We start from the raw sequence: 17,454 nt of genomic DNA, 5'->3' as shown, positions 1-17,454 counted from the left end.
GCTTGAAAGTATACACAAAATCTTTGATCACCTACCAAAAAAGATGGATTTAGGGGAGTAAATGAGTTAAAGATGGTTTGGGGCAGTGATGCTCCACTACTCCATCAACATTTTAAGGGATTGCCAAAGATTCCCATGCTTGGTGGGGGGTTCATTGCTCACCAAAGAGTTGGGAGCTCAGTGCCAGATTATGCAGCTGAAATTTAAGGGTTCCCTCACCCCTGAGTTTCCCCAGACTGAAACATGGGGTGACTTCCATCATCACTGGCTGCTGGTTGAATTGGGGGCCCCTGGGGAAGAGCTCAACATTCGGCAACAGCCTCTTCTTCCCCTTGTAATGGGTGATGGGGGTTCTGGTGGGGACTCTCCCAGAGGAGAAACCCATGCTGGGCACCTACTGCCAACACTGGACTTTGCCCTCTGCAGCCCTGTTGACATGGGGCTGGAAGTTCTCCACCTGTTTGGTTTCTCCTTTTGCCTTCAGTTTTACCACTGCTGCTTTCTTCATACTGCCCATCCTCATCCTCCCCTCACCTTCCAAACCACTCCCAACCAAAACTATATCAAATTTTTGCAATTTGATTCTCAATCAGCATCCCAGAGTTGTATTCTTCCTGGTGGTCTCCTTCATTGTTCCATCCATCCCCAGTGGTGCAAATTCAATACTGGCAGCTTCAACACCTGCATGCTGGTGGGTTTTGGTATCCTCTCCCTGACTGGATCCTCTGGTTGTTGCACTGAGACAGTGCAACCCACCAGTGGAGACAATGAACCACTGGGTCAATGGCTGCACTCACTCATCTCCCATTATTCCCCTGGTTTTCAGTTTGAACTGGATTGTGCCTGGAGACTATGACTTCTTCCTTCCTGCTGTGGCAGTGATTAAGCTCCCAGGTTTTTCCCCATGTCTCATTATTTTGGGGTCCTGTTATGATCCCATTTAAACCCAGAAGAGTAAAGAAAACCAAGTCTCTGTGTATAAAGCGGAAAGAATTTGAAGGTTCAAAATATACCCAAAAAATGTGATTAAAACCAAATGGGGTTTGATGTTGGTGCCAAAAAATCTATATATTTTATTTAATAGTAGAAGAGGGAAGGAACGAAGTGGCAGAAGGAAGAAAGTGGCAGAAGGAAGAAAGTGGTTAGAAGGAAGTGGTGGAAGGAAGTGGCGGAAGTGGCAGAAGTGGTGAAAGTGGCAGAAGGAAGGAGGGAAGAGAGAGAGAGGGAGAAAGGAAGGAAGGAAGGAAGGAAGGAAGGAAGGAAGGAAGGAAGGAAGGAAGGAAGGAAGGAAGGAAGGAAGGAAGGAAGGAAGGAAGGAAGGAAGGAAGGAAGGAAGGAAGGAAGGAAGGAAGGAAGGAAGGAAGGAAGGAAGGAAGGAAGGAAGGAAGGAAGGAAGGAAGGAAGGAAGGAAGGAAGGAAGGAAGGAAGGAAGGAAGGAAGGAAGGAAGGAAGGAAGGAAGGAAGGAAGGAAGGAAGGAAGGAAGGAAGGAAGGAAGGAAGGAAGGAAGGAAGAGAGAAAGGAAGGAAGAGAGAAAGAAAGAAAGAAAGAAAGAAAGAAAGAAAGAAAGAAAGAAAGAAAGAAAGAAAGAAAGAAAGAAAGAAAGAAAGAAAGAAAGAAAGAAAGAAAGAAAGAAAGAAAGAAAGAAAGAAAGAAAGAAAGAAAGAAAGAAAGAAAGAAAGAAAAGAAAGAAAGAAAAGTGTGTGTGAGGGGTGGGGGGACAGGGAGAGAGTGACAGGGGTTAGGTAGAAACATATCACCTTTCTGGGGGTCCCAACAATGTCTTGTTGCTCCCCTTCATCTGGTCTTCTTGGTGGTGAGTGTCCGCCATCACCGCACTGTGCCACACCACGATGAAAAGTATGGAATCCAGTGCATTAATATACGTTTTGGGCAGGTGGGAATGCCCATGTGCCTCCCTTGCAGGAGGTCACTGTCCCTTGCAATATTGTGAATTTGTTGCATCATCTGCAGTGTTCTGGAGCAGGTTCTGGGGACCCCTTGGGGGTGCCTTTGATGGACCATGGCACCCCTTGTGCTGTGGATAAGCTTTGCCTGGGACAAAGGGCCCCTGCAGCTTGGGGTTCTCTGCACAGTAGAGGGTGGGTGATAACTGCCTCAAACCAGAGGCATTTTCATCACACACCTAAAGCCTTTTTCCCCCCACCCTTTGGTGTGAGGACCTATGGGAACCTGGCAGCTGATAGCCCTGGGGCTTTGGTCTCCACTCTGAAGGTGTTAAGCTTGATCCCTGTGTGAATGTATTCTTTTCTTCTAGACCTGAGTTTACTTTATCTTATTTCCATCCATGAACAGTTCAGTGCCCCAATCAGACAGCCTATTCAGGGTGTGGCGGTCTTCTTTGCAGCTTTTGTAATGCATTTTGCTATAATAGGCAAAAGTTATCCATGAAAATGTTTAAGTCATAAACTATAACATTTCAGTCACCAACAGGTCCCCCCAGTCTAGGTAGCAGGGTTGGATCTCCCAAATTTTGGCAACTTCACCCATGCCACCCAGCTCTGGCCAGACCCAGTGAGCAGTTTAGGCAGTACTGGCACAATGGATGCCCATCACGAGCAAAGTAATATTGTTCTGCTTACAGAGAGGGAGCAGAGTTTTAAGACTCTGTGGATGTGACCAAGTTGTTATTCTATATCATATACGTCATCACTAGTTCTGGCAGGAAAACCTGGGCACCCTAACTGGAAGTTGGCCATTTTTCCCTCGTTCTGCAAAGGTGTCAGCATCAACCTCTATGGCCTCAGTTCCTTTGCCATCTCACTGGTCCCCTCTCCCATTTTTTCTCCCGAGTGCAGCCACAGACCATAGTGCTGAAATGGACAGCCCAGAAAACACTAACTGACTGCAGTGCTGAACTGACAGCACTGGCAGGGAGACTACTGCAGAAAAGGACTGGCAGGAGAGACCCCACAGTGCTGTATAAGTGACAGAGGCATCCATGCAAAACTGAGCTCAGCAGAGTGGCAATGCAACCCCTACTTGGATGACCTGGCTTCCAGGGGGTTTATTTTGTCACTGTTTTTCATTATTTCAGGCTAGGTAAGCAGGAAATGTTAGCCACAGGAGCTTCCCTGCCATCTTGCTTTAGTTCCTGATGACCACATGGGTGTTGTGTGGGAATGCTTGCCATATTAGTCATGTGGACACAATATATAGAAGCATCTACCATCTTTTTTTGTTCCCAGTGGTAAACACCTTTCTGTGGGTGAAACACCTTATCTTTTTGTATACTTTTGCTATTAAAACTGCCATTGTTATTATTGTGAGAAACAGCCACTCACTTTAAAAATTTTAAAGAGTTTATTAAACCTTAAAAAAATACAACAAAAGGACTAAAGAGAGAAAAACTGCAGCACTGGGAACTGCCCTCATGGCTGCCTACCATGTGGCTGGCTCATCTTCAAGATGGATGCTCAGTCTTTTATACTCTGGGGCGGGGAGGTTGCATCAGCCAACCCTGGCCCCTCCCAAAGTCTGTCAGTTGGCTCTTCTTTGCCATTTATCAGTGGAACGTGCTTTCTTGTAACTTGATTGGAGGGTCAGGGGTTGTCATGCCATGCCTGCCTCGCAACAAGCTTTTCCATTCCCAACTGCCCCATGCAAGGGGCACATGTGCACACCTTCTTTCTACTGGTCCTAGTCAGCCCTGGCTGTCTGATGGCAACAATACAGGGGTGGAGGGGATGGGGCGGGGGGTATGGGGAACTATGGGGAGAAGACATTTAAACTACAATAACATAACATCACTAAAGCTTTTCTTAATATTCACACAATATTCATCCCTTAATTGTGAGAGCCATTCTTCTTATTATCCATCATAGATAATGGATAATCCATAAACAAAACCCCCTTTTCTTTTTTATAAGTTATTTGGCTTGAGCAATTAGCTATTTTTTTTTCATGAACTACTCCTGTTTTTTCCTTAAGTCAAGTTTGATTATGGATTAGTTATAATAGTATCTGTTGATATGGGTGAGGATAGTGGAAAAGGGTTTTAAATAAAATGATTGGTGGAGTTTGAGAACAAAGGTCCAGTATGGCTTTTACCCCCACCTCCCATGGGGGTTGCTGCCTGCAGCTGGGTTGTAGTCTTCTCGATGGGGAGTATAGGGGTCAACTTGGTCTTGCTCTCAGTTCCCACCATACTTTAGTTTTAATGAATCCTTTTAACACTTTACACTGTTCCTCCCCTTCACAGATACTTGTAATTTTAATAGGACAATTATATTAATGACTAATACAATTTAAATTCTCCATTAAAAATGTTACTTAATGTCCTGGTTTAGGGCAAATTTGGAGGAGAATTTCCAAATTAGGGCCCCTCCAGTAAGCAAACCCACACGGCCCCTCCCCCCAACTGGTTCGGGAAGGATTCCTCGGAGAGAAGTGGAACGAACCTGTTCATTTAATAGGCATAGCACCCCCCAGCACGCAAAAGGAACAATTCTGGATGACAGCACTCTGAAAAAGATGACAAATTCAGAAAGTCTCTCTTGGGGGGGTGGTCACTCTGTTCTCAGTCCCTCCAGTGCTGGGGCAGCTGCTGCAGGCCGCAAGGTGGAAACTCTCGGTGTTTCCCAGGTCCCAGTCCGGAGCAGGTTCGAAATGGTCAGAAAAGGAAAGGAGAAACAGTCCAGGAAGAAATTTGGACAGTTTAGCTAAACTAGCTAATGAGCAAAAGCAAGCAGAAGCGAAGCAAGCAAGAGCGAGAGAGAGCAAAGCGAAAAGCAAAAGCAGAAAAAGCAAAAGCTGCAGTCTCTGTGTCCTGCCAGGCTGATAAGAAAACCAAAACAAAACTTTCCCTCTTCAGAACCAGTCTTAAAGGTACAGAACATAATATCCAACATTAACAGAACACATGAATGGGAATACAAGCATCATAATTTCACCCTAGGACACTTAAACTGTTAGTTAAACCATGTAGAGTAGTCCTGTGAGGCTTTCACTTGTCTTTCACAAAGTATAGCAACAGGGGAATAATGCTAATCTATCAATATACAAGAATGAGTTTACTCATAAGTTTTAACAAGTCTACAGCAAAATTAAGACACAAGGTAAGAACATAAACTAAGTTGAACTCTACATATTCTAACATAGTGTACACAGGGAGTTGGGGCTACTGTGATCAGTAGAGCTCAGTAGTGATACATATACGTAGACACACACAAACACACATGTTTGTTTTCTCAGGTGGGACAGCAGTCAGAGGCACAGAGCTGTGCATCCAGAGCCGTGTTTATGGGCGTGCTTAGCCCATGTCTGCACGTAGGGGTATTTGCAGAGCTAGTAGACACACTTGTTTACTGGTATAGAACCTTGGTGTACAGTGGTACCTATCAGCAGCATACACTTGCACACACACACACACAGAGCTGTGCACACTCTACTTGCACATGCCAGCACACAATTGCCACAAAGACACTCACTTATGTACACTCTCTACTAATGCACATACGCTCACAAACACGAGACTTGCTCATATGTAGAACTTGTGTATATTAACATGAGCATATAAATCTGTGCACACTAATATGTGTAATGTCATCAACACACATATCTTACACAGGGCTATGCTCACACTTGTAGGGCCTGTGCACATTCACAAACACAGGGCTGTACACCAACTTAGTCATACCTAAGAGGGGATAATTTAACACTTATGTATATAGTAATGCACACATCACGTGTATACCTTGGTACTTGTGTGTGTGCACCCGGCACACACAGGTATTGCATGTGCAGACTCACACACCTTGGTACACATAGATATACACTGGTACATACTTGTAAAGCACTCCCCAGAGCTCTTCTGGAAAGAGAGTAGTAGGACATCTACTGTTTGTTACACCCTGTCACTTCCAGGCAGTATTTCACCCTCTGTACCTTTGGTGTGGGATCAGACAGTGTTGTTTTAAAGGAAAGGTTAAAGAAAAGCTGTGTTGGATTCTTGCCTCTGGCCTCCTACCCTACAACGGCAGGAGGGCACAAAATTGAGCACTTTTTGTTGTTTCGTCTTTCCTAGAGGCTTGATCAGCACTAAGGAGAGGTCATTTATTTAGATCGTGGAGATTTGGACAAGTACTTCTCTTGCAAAGAACAAATATAAAATAATTGACTTATCTCTTTTATAAGGAAAAGAGGTTTCTCCTTTGAAGTGAATACAAACTAGAACCAGAAAGAAGGGCATTGAAAAGAGAGAGAACAAGGCATAGAACTGGTTATCACATGTTCTCAGAATGATGCAAAGACTGAGGCACTTTCCAGTAGATGAGACTGAAGGCTTTGAAATGAAGAGATGCCAAATTTCCAAATACTCTCAGTGTTTCCATGGTATACTTAATCTGTCTCATCCAGTACTTCTATTCATTACAGCCAAGTACAGATTTCTTGCATCATTTCTGAAGACGGAAATACAAAGAAAGCTTGGGAGAGGGCTTTGCAGCCCACTGTCTGCCAGTGCAATTGGAAAAAAACAAAGGTTATAGTTGCTGGCAGAATTAGTTTTGGAGAAATCCAGTAAACTTTGCAAATTCCTAGCTTGGCACCAAATAGTCTGCCAGGTTGGGTGGCTGCAAACAGACACCATTATCCATGGGAAAAAAAAGGATCTGGGTATCACCACAGACACAGCATTTGTGGGTCTAAGGAGTTGCATGCTCCTAGTTGCTGGCAGCTTTAGTTTTGGAGAAATCCAGCAAAGTTTGCAAATTTCTTGCTAGGCACCGCACTGTCTGCCAGGGCGACTGGCCACAAAGGGAGGAGATTTTCCCTGGGAAAAAGAAGTTATTTCTGAAGGGTCTGGGGATCAGCTCAGAGGTGGGTTTTGGGGCTCTAAGGACTTGCAGGGTCCTAGTTGCTGGCTGCTTTAGTTTTGGAGAAATCCAGCAAAGTTTTCAAATTTCTAGCTTGGCACCGTACTGTCTACCAGGCTAAGTGGCTGCAAACAGTGGCCATATTCCATGGGAAAAAGGAGTCATTTCCCCAGGGTTTGTGTGCCACATTAAAGGTGGGATTTGGGGCTCAAAGGACTTGCACGGTCTAGTTGCTGGCAGCTTTAGTTTTGGAGAAATACAGCAAAGTTTGCAAATTTCTCACTTGGAACTGCACTGTTGCCCAGGGCAAGTGGCCGCAATCGAAGGGTATTTCCCTTGGGAAAAAGAAGTAATTTCCCGAAGGTCAGAATACCAGATTACAAGTGGCATTTGGGGCTCAAAGGACTTGCAGGGTCCTATGTACTGGCAGCTTTAGTTTTGAAGAAATCTAGCAAAGTTTGCAAATTTCTTGCTTGGAATCGCACTGTCTGCCCGGCCGAGTGGCCACAAATGGAGGCCATTTCCATGGGAAAAAGATGTCATTTCATCTGTGTTTGTATTTCAGACTAAAGGTGGATTTTGGGGCTCTAAGAACTTGCAGGGTGCTTGATGCTGGCAGTTTTAGTTTTGAGGAAATCCAGCAAAGTTTGCATATTTCAAGCTTGGCATCGCAGTGTCTGATAGGGCAACTGGAAAAAAATGGAGTCCATTTGTCATGGCCAAAAGAAGTCATTTCCCCAGTGTCTGGGTCTCACCTCAGAGGTGGCTTTTGAGGCTCTAAGGACTTGCAGGGTCCTATTTGCTGGCAGCTTTAGTTTTGGAGAAATCCAGGAAAGTTGGTCCATTGCTAACCTGGCGCCGCTCTGTCGGTTAGAGCAAGAGGCTGCAAAAAGGAGGCCATTTCCCATGGGGAAAAAAAGTCCTTTCCCCATAGTCTGGGTATCAGTTAAAAGGTGGCATTTGGGGCTCTAAGGACTTGCACAGTCTTAGTTGCTGGCAGTTTTAGTTTTGGAGAAATCCAGAAAAGTTTGCCAATTTCTCACTTGGACCTGCACTAATGGCCGGTGGCTGCAAACGAAGGGTATTTCCCTTGGGAAAAAGAAGTAATTACCCCAATGTCTGGGTACCAGATGAAAGGTGGTCTTAGGGTCTCTAAGGACTTGCAGGGTCCTAGTTGCTGGCAGCTTTAGTTTTGGAGAAATACAGTAAAATTTGCCAATTTCAAGTTTGGAATTGCACTGTCTGCCTGGGCAACTGGAAAAAAATGGAGGCCATATGTCATAGGCAAAAGAAGGCATTTCCCACTGTCTGGGTCTCACATCAGAGGTGGCTTTTGGGGCTCTAAGGACTTACAGGGTTCTAGTTGCTGGCAGCTTTAGTTTTTGAGAAAATCAGCAAAGTTTGCAAATTTTGAGCTAAGCGCCGTCCAGTGCCCATGGTGAAGTGACTGCAAAATAGAGGCCATTTAACATAGGAAAAAGAAGTCATTTCCCCAGTGTCTGGGGATAAGATAAAAGGTGACCTTTGGGGCTCTAAGGACTGGCAGGGTCCTAGTTGCTGGCAGCTTTAGTTTTGGAGAAATCCAGCCATGTTTGCTAATTTCTCGCTAGGCACCGCACTGTCGGCCAGGGCAACTGGAAAAACATGGAGTCCATATGTCATGGGAAAAAGAAGTCATTTCCCCAGTGTCTGGGTACCAGATGAATTGTGGCCTTTGGGGCTCTAAGGACTTGCAGGGTCCTAGTTGCTGGCTGCTTTAGTTTTGGAGAAATCCAGCAAAGTTTGCCCATTTCTTAACTGGTGCCGTTCCGTTGGTCAGAGCGAGTAGCTGCAAATGAAGGCCATGTCCCATGGGAAAAAGAACTCCATTCCCCAGGTGCCACTGGCAACTATTTACAGACTCGAACAGGATGGAACATTTGAAAATCAGTGTCTTAAGCCGTTTTATTTCAACATCAGTCTCAACACTTAACAATGGAGACACTCGATGTGAACAGCTCACTGATTTAAACAGAATGCCAAAGAAACGTAATGTTACAACACAGCATAAAGCAAAATCTTTCCAAGTTTCAGCCAATCACACATAGAGCAAAAGCATATTGACATTACTTCTACCCAATTACATGGAGCACACGTAGCTTCGGTTAAAACAATAGCAGCCTATTTTTAACACAATGGCTCGTTCATGTTAGCCTTCTAAAACATACATTAAGTAAATTTGTTGCAACCAAAAAGGACAAACCACATAGGCTTATTGTTCTATTTCTCATGTCTAAGCTGCAGCCTAAAACTCTTTCTGCTATCTTGGCATTTCTCTGTCCTTGCTGGCTCTTTGGGGCCTGCTTTTTTACCATTTTCTCAAAACCCTCTAACCTTATGGATTCCAGCACTTCCCCCTCTCTGTTGACCTAAAAAGAGACCCTCATACTCTTGTCGTTTACTACTTGCGTTCCATAGCTCTACTCTAAACTTTTTGCTTAATGTCTGCTGAAGGCCTATTTTTGCTGATACTAAGCATTGCTATATTACAGCACAGCAACTTAATGCTGTGAAGGCCCAGTCAGTGAAAGAGATTTGAATCACACCTGACAAGATGTAACACTGGTTACAAGTCATTGTTCAAAAAATTCTTGTCGATTCCTGGGTCTTAATTCAAAACCTTCCTCTATTTCTATACCTTCGTCTACCATTTCTGTGAGATCTTGAACACTCTCTGTGCTTCTACTTGCTAATTCTCTCTCTTGTATGGCAAAAACTTCTCTGCCTGTTTTGCTCATCATTCGCTGCACACAATGAAGTATGCAGGGAATTACTATCAATATCACTACTAGAACACCCAGTACATAAAGACCTATCTTGCAAAGTTGCCTTAGCCAAGGTGCAAAGCTCCATTCTTGGAACAAATCATCCAACCAGGAGCCACCATCTTCTTTAATTTGGATTGTCAAATCTTTCAGTTTTTGTATGCTTTTGTGAATGGATTCAGAATGATGGGACAAGTTCATACAACACAATCCTTCAAATTCTTCACAACCATGTCCCTATGCCAGTAAAAGAAAATCAATTGCTGCTCTATTGACCGAAGGCAACTCTTTTACTGGCACACCAACCAGATAGGTTGAAAAAGGTTTTTCTGGTTCCGAATTAGACAAACATATAGTATCCGAGCCGGCTACCTTGGCTAAAGTCACCCAAACATTTGTTTTCGGTTGTTCCACAGGCAACTCTGCACGACAAAAAACAGTTAAAACCTACCAATACCAACATACAACCTGCGTTTGCTCCATCTTTTTCATGAGCTAAGTTTTGGCAGAATCCTTACATGTATATCAATTTCAAAATTTTGCTCTCAACAAAAACAAAAACTTCAACTTTTGCCAAAAATTAGCTCTGTTAAATAAACATTTAACATACAATTGACACACTTATAAAAAACATTAACACGAAATCAGAGTTTACAGGTTCTGCTGATGCTCAAAGAACATCAGGCACAAGGAACGTCAGGCGTGACCTGAGATCCCTCTGCTCGGCTCACGTCTGCATACTTGCTTCCTTGGTTCTGGGCTCGTCAACACGTTCTGGGGTGCGATACAGTTTGACGTTTTTGGCGGGGACCTACTTAATTCCAGTACCTGTAGAGACAGAAGCATACCCTTTGCCCCAAGTGATTAATCTAAAAGGACCTTCAATTTTACCAGATTCAGGGTTTTTAATTAGAACAGGAGGATTTTCTTTCAGTTTTGCCTGAGAATTATTTGAAAAGTGCCTAAGGATTGGTGGATGAGGTTCTGCATCCGAACACTTTAGAAAATTAAAAACATACAAAGCTTTGTTCAGCCTCATCTGCGGTGTCACCTGAACTCCCCCTCTCTGTTGATCTTAGATGCGTTTTAACATTTGATGTGTCCTTTCAATAATTGCTTGGCTTGTGGGAGAGTGAGGAATACCAAAGATGTGACGAACACCCCATTCATTTATAAAGGTGGCCAATTTTTGAGATATATATGCGGGACCATTGTCAGTTTTTACCTCTTGAGGTACACCCAATGAAGCAAAAGCTTGCAAAAAATGATGACAGGCATGGTTGCCTGTTTCATCTGTGTGAAGAGAAGCAAAAATTGCACCGGAGAACGTGTCCACTGAGACATGAATATTTTTAAATTTACCAAAGGAAGGATATTTAGTGATGTCTGTTTGCCATAACTGCAGACTTTGCAAACCTCGTGGGTTAACAGCTCCTGTAGAAACAGGAGGTTGCACAAGCTGACAGTCAGGGCAAGTGCTGATGATAGCTTTAGCTTGACTTTTAGAAATTTGAAACATTCGCACAAGTGCTTGTGCATTTTGATGGAAAAAAGCATGACTCAGTTTTGCTGGTTCAAAAATGTTTGGCAAAGTATTTGAAATGACCATTGTGAGTTTGTCCGCTCTCATGTTTCCTTCCACTAAAAATCCAGGAAGCGAAGAATGAGCCCTGATGTGAGAAACAAAATTTGGATTAGTTCTATATTGCAAAGTTGTAAAAAGACATGAAAGCCAATGACATAAAATATCATTATTAACATCTTTTAAAATTGACCTTTCTAATCTCTTAACTACATTAGCAACATAAGCAAAATCTGTGATTAAGTTAAAAGATTGAGGGAAAAGCTGAAAGGCCCAAACCACAGCAGCAAGCTCAACAATTTGAGGGGATCCTTCTACTGTTTGAATGTCAGATTCCCAAGCATTAGTTTTTTGATCCAACCAAGTTACGACTGATTTGTGACTTTTGCCAGAGCCATCAGTGAAGAGAGTCACTGCATTTAAAGGTTCTTCACTTAATTTAGGTTTTTCTCTGGAACTCAATTTTGCTTGTAATAGTTTGTGAGCTGGGTAGTGAACAGAACAAATACCTGGGAAACCCAAGAATGCATATTGTAAATCCTCAGAATTTTGCATTGCCCAATTAAGGTAATCTTTTTTCAATGGTAAATAGGTAACAGAAAACTCTTGGCCTGCTAACGTTAACAATCTGGTTCTGGCCTTCATTACAATGTGTGCAATCATTTCTAAAACTGTGAAAATAGTCTTTGAAAACCTGTAAGGAGGAAAAATCCACTCTATTATCAGCAAAGAATCTGGCTCAGAAGGGTCCCACTGAAAAATGAGACCACAAAGTTGCATCTTTTCTCCTAAAACTGCAAAAAAGAAAGGACTTTCAGGAACACAACGATGAGCTTGTCTTTTCTGAAGAGCTTCTGTGATCTTGTTGAGGGTTGCATGAGCTTAAGGGGTTAAAGTTCTTGGAGAAGTGATGTCGCCGCTTCCTCTCAGCAAATCAAAAAGTGGACTCAGTTCATCATTGGTGATTCCCAACACTGGTCGGACCCAATTGATTTCTTCCAAAAGTTGTTGTAATTCTTGCAGATTGTTGATACTGGTCCAGATCTGTATCTTCTGTGGTGTTATTGTTGTTTCAGTCATCTTTCATCCCTGGTACTTCCAGGGTGGAACTTCTTGAATTTTTGTTACAGAGATTTCAAGTCCAGCCTTTTGGATTTCAGCACAATCACGGGTTTCTTCCGTCTCTTCCTGTGTTGCAGCTGTAATGAGCAGATCATCCAGGTAGTGTAGAATCATGGATCTTGGAAATTTTTGGCGAACAGGAAACAAAGCTTGAGCGACGAAATATTGGCAAATTATAGGCGAATTCTTCATTCCTTGTAGCAACGATTTCCAGTGATATCTTCGGACGGGTTCTCTTCGATTGATGATGGGAACGGAAAAGGCAAATCTTGGAGCATCATCGGGATGGAGTGGAATGTGGAAAAAACAGTCTTTTAAATCAATTACGACGAGAGGCCAATGTTTTGGTATCATTGATAAAGAGGGAAGTCCAGGCTGAAGAGGTCCCATGTCTTCAATCACCTCATTGATCCTTCTCAAGTCATGCAGCAACCTCCAGGAATCTGATGTCTTCTTGTGGATGACGAAGACTGGAGAATTCCAGGGACTGTTTGTGGGAGCGATGTGAGCGATTGCGTGTTTTCACACGGCAATCCTTTTTAAAGCGACCTGCTTTTCCACAAGCAAAGCAGCAATGCCTTTTATCAGAATCCAACTGCACAGTGCTAACAGATTGTTCCATATTTTTTTCTTGTTTTTCTAAAAGCTTTTCAATTTTATCCATTCGTTGTGTCAAATTATCTTCCAATGTTTTAGTCAAAGCATTGACTTGTAAATTGGCATCGTGCTGGGGTCCACCCAGTCTGCTGCAAGCTGTTAGCATCTGCATGACAGTTGGAGGTTGATCAGGCAAAGTTAAAATAATTTTTCTACATTCATCATTAGCATTTACAAAAGCAAAATTTTGAACAATATAGGAACGAGCTTGTTCATCTGGGCATTATCTTTCAACTGCTTGAGTCAACCTATCCAAAAAGGAACCATAGGATTCTGCTTCACCTTGTTTAATCAGGGTATAAGAATTTATATGTGTGCCAGCTGGCTCTATAGAAAACAGGGCCTTCCTAGCAGCATCTTTAATGTCTGCTAATACAGGCTGGGGTAATTCTACTGCTTGATTTTCTGCTCTATGGTAAGGTGGGTCACCTGCTAACTGAACAACATCTAAATTTGCATAATCAGTATCTGCGTATTTTTCAACCAACTTATTAAGAAGTTTCTTCCATTGTAATTCCCATAATAGATACTGTGAATTGGCTAAAATTAGAGAAGCTAAATTTCGACAATCAGCAGGAACTAAATCATAAGAGTTAAAAGTACTTTTCAGCACATTGTTAAAATAGGGAGAAGAGAACCCACTTTCTTTTAAAGCTTGACGTAATTCCTTTATGTCATGGTGAGTAAGTCTTTCATAAAGAGGATTACGATCATTACGTCCATACCTCACAGGTAAAGCAAGAAGTTGTTTCTTAGAGTCCGAATCTTTTTCTAATTTTTGATTAATAGAAGACCAATCAGGCAATTTTAATGAAAATTCAGAATTGGAGCTGGCATTTTCACTGACTGCAGCTGTTCCCGGAACTCTGCCAGCATCCAAATTTGAGACACTGTAGCAACAAACTTTTCCGGGAACTCTGCCAAGATGGACATAAGAACACGCCCCCCTTGGTGCACTGCCATGAGGGACAGAAGAGGAGGGCTCAGCCAAACAACAGACTCCCTCCGAAGCCCTGCCTACAGGGGCTGGGCAAAGGGCGTGCTCCCCGTTTTGTGGAGGGAAGCCAAAATTCGAGCTCCCCTGGCTTCCCTGGGAAACCGATCTTGAGTTGCTACTTTTAATAATTTTTACCGAACAAGGACACGTTTCACAAAGTCTCTTTGCCTATGAAAACTCAGTTGGAGAACAGCCAACATCTTTTCTCTCAACAGCAAAAGAAATAGCTTTCGTATTCTCTAAAATCTCAGTTTCTTTTTCTCCAAAAACCTTTCAAAAATCTCCTGCTCTTTTTTCAAACCTCTGTCCGGGCAGAATCCCTCTAACTTGGCTTAATTCCTGACTGCTGTCCATTGCATGTGTCCCCCGCCCTGCTCTGCTCTCCGAAAACCAAGCCGCAGTTCCAGCCATTTCATTATCTGTATCAAAACTTTGACAAACAACAGAAAAACCTGGCACTAACTTATTTGAACAATTTACCAAAAAAGAACTCCCCGAATCACAAAGCACCCTATTTTTCTGAACCGAATCCAAGGGGTTCCCTTCCTGAGAACGACAAACAGTGACAGGAGTGGTCCCCACAGCCCCCCGAACAGGCAAAGCAGATTCTAAATCAGTTTCAGTTGTCCCTACTGGTACAAATTGAGAACACATAATTCCTTTATCACAAAACCTCTGCAAATTCTCATCTCCCCCCTCTGCGCGGCTTGCATTCCCCCCCGAACAAATTTCATGAACTCTTACATTCCCAGAATACAACGAAACTCCCGAACGCTTTTCCCGACATGGAAAGAGTTCATCGTCTCCCGGAGGGGTGATAGAAAGATTATTTTCTGCCGCAGGGAGACTTGAGGAACTCAGAAGAAACCCGGGGGACCCAGAAGACACTACCCCATCTGAAAGTTGTTCCGGTTCCCAGCCAACCTTTCTGGGAGATTCACCAGGCGAGTCAGCAGATTCCTCTCGACCAAAACCCAAAATCCCCCCAGAGAGGGACGCAGGCTCAATTTCATTCAGATTTAAAGGATCTGAACAAGATAATTTGTTCTGTAGTTCTGAAGAATTTTTGTTACAGTCATTTTGCTTAAAGCTCTCCAGCAAAGCTCTAGATACAGGCATTAGCCTGCATACAGTTTCGTCTTTTTTGAGAGAACAGATTATAAATCTTCCAGTTTATTTGGTCCCAAAAAGCAAAAGTAAAAGCAGACTGTAACGTTATATTTTGAATATTGGCTTTCACCCAAATTAACAACTCTTTCAGTTCAGTTTTTGAGATATCTGAACGTCCTTTATCTTGTAATATTTTCTCAAGCTGGTAAAAAACGTCCCATTCTGTTTTACTTAAATGATTTCCCATCTCCGTAACCCAAGCACCCCTGAAAAAACTACTTACAAACATGAGATGCAAAATTCAGGGGATGAACTAGACTCCTTCAGATTAACACTTGGGTCTCCAGTGGCCAGAATTATCCAAGATTTTCTTCTTCTCTTTTTTATGCTATTCTACCAAAGTCCTCATTGAGGGGCACCATTTTGCCACTGGCAACTATTTACAGACTCGAATAGGACGGAACATTTGAAAATCAGTGTCTTAAGCCGTTTTATTTCAACATCAGTCTCAACACTTAACAATGGAGACACTCGATGTGAACAGCTCACTGATTTAAACAGAATGCCAAAGAAACGTAATGTTACAACACAGCATAAAGCAAAATCTTTCCAAGTTTCAGCCAATCACACATAGAGCAAAAGCATATTGACATTACTTCTACCCAATTACATGGAGCACACGTAGCTTCGGTTAAAACAATAGCAGCCTATTTTTAACACAATGGCTCGTTCATGTTAGCCTTCTAAAACATACATTAAGTAAATTTGTTGCAACCAAAAAGGACAAACCACATAGGCTTATTGTTCTATTTCTCATGTCTAAGCTGCAGCCTAAAACTCTTTCTGCTATCTTGGCATTTCTCTGTCCTTGCTGGCTTTTTGGGGCCTGCTTTTTTACCATTTTCTCAAAACCCTCTAACTTTATGGATTCCAGCACCCAGGGTCAAGGTATCAGTTCAAAGGTGACTTTTGGGGCTCAATAGCCTTGCAGGGTCGTATTTGCTGGCAGCTTTAGTTTTGGAGAAATCCACCAAAATTTGCCCATTTCTAACCAGGCGCCGCCCTGTTGGCCATAGCGAGATGCCGCAAACAGAGGCCATTTTCAATGGGAAAAAGTAGTCCTTTCCCCAGGGTCTGAGAATGGGTTGAAAGGTGACATTTGGGGCTCTAAAGCCTTGCAGGATCCTAGTTGCTGGCAGTTTTAGTTTTGGAGAAATACAGTAGAGTTTGCAGATTTCTAACCAGGCATTGTCCTTTGGGCCAGGACGAGAGGCCTGAAATAGAAGCCATTTTCCCTGTGGAAAAGAAGTCCTTTCCTCAGGGTCTGGGTATCAGTTGAGAGGTGACGTTTGGGGCTCTAAGGACTTGGAGGGTCCTAGTTGCTTGCAGCTTAAGTTTTTGAGAAATCCAACAAAGTTTTTCCATTTCCACCTTGGCACCACTGTGTCAGTCAGGGCAAGATGCTGCAAACGTTGTCCATTTTCCATGGGGTAAAGAAGTCCTTTCCTGAGGGTCTAGGTATCAGATGAAAGGTGACGTTTAGGGCTCTAAGGATTTCCAGCGTCCTCTTTCCTGGCAGCTTAAGTTATAGAGAAATCCAAGAAAGTTTGCTGGTTTGGAGCTTGGCACTGCACTGTTTACATGGGCCAGATGCTGCAAAACTGAGGCCATTTTTCTGTGGGAAAAAGAAGTCATTTATTCAGGGTCTGGGTATCAGTTAAAAGGTGACACTTAGGGCTCTAAGGATTTGCAGGGTCCTAGTTGCTGGCAGCTTTAGTTTTGGAGAAATCCAGCAAAGTTTGAAGATCTGTAACCAGGCATCTCCCTTTTCGTCACGGCGAGATGCTGCAAACAGAGGCCATTTCCCAAGGGAAATAGAAGTCCTTTCTCAGGGACTGGGTATCAGTTGAGGGGTGAGTTTTGGGGCTCTTTAGCATTGCAGGGTCCTAGTTGCTGGCAGCTTTAGTTTTAGAGAAATCCAACCAGGTTTGCCCATTTCTAAACTGGCACGGCCCTATCGGTCAAGGTGAGTTGCTGCAAACAGATTCCATTTTCCATGGGAAAAATAAGTCCTTTCCCTAGGGTCTGGGAATCACTTGAAAGGTGACTTTTGGGTCATTAAGAGCTAGCAGGGTTGTATTTGCTGGCAGCTTTAGTTTTGAAGAAATCCAAAACAGTTTGCCAGTTTCCAACCTGGCGTTGCCCTGTCGGTCAGAGCGAGTGGCTTCAAATGAAGGCCATTTTCCATATGGAAAAGAAGTTGTTTCCTGAGGATCTGGGTATCAGTGTAATGGTGACGTTTGGTGCTCTAAAACCTCGAAGGGTCCTAGTCACTGGCAGCTTTAGTT

At 43.1% G+C, this 17,454-nt stretch overlaps 1 long non-coding RNA gene across 2 annotated transcripts; it reads right to left on the bottom strand.

Annotated features, from left to right (window-relative positions):
* Nucleotides 1–8,760: 8,760 nt before the first annotated feature.
* LOC136565537 (uncharacterized) lies at nucleotides 8,761–16,006 on the bottom strand. 2 transcript variants are annotated; one of them, XR_010784879.1, is made up of 2 exons: nucleotides 15,390–16,006; nucleotides 8,761–13,105 (listed from the first exon to the last, which is right to left on the bottom strand). It is a non-coding gene; the product is annotated as an uncharacterized lncRNA (long non-coding RNA). The 2 variants fall into 2 exon arrangements; XR_010784880.1 differs by lacking the exon at nucleotides 15,390–16,006 and adding an exon at nucleotides 14,741–14,946.
* Between the last annotated feature and the right edge of the window lie 1,448 nt (nucleotides 16,007–17,454).

This window comes from Molothrus aeneus, chromosome 21 (assembly GCF_037042795.1).
Source record: "Molothrus aeneus isolate 106 chromosome 21, BPBGC_Maene_1.0, whole genome shotgun sequence".
NCBI classification, from domain to species: domain Eukaryota; kingdom Metazoa; phylum Chordata; class Aves; order Passeriformes; family Icteridae; genus Molothrus; species Molothrus aeneus.
The sequence above is the reverse complement of the archived record's forward strand: the minus strand, read 5'-3'. Positions and strand labels throughout refer to the sequence as shown.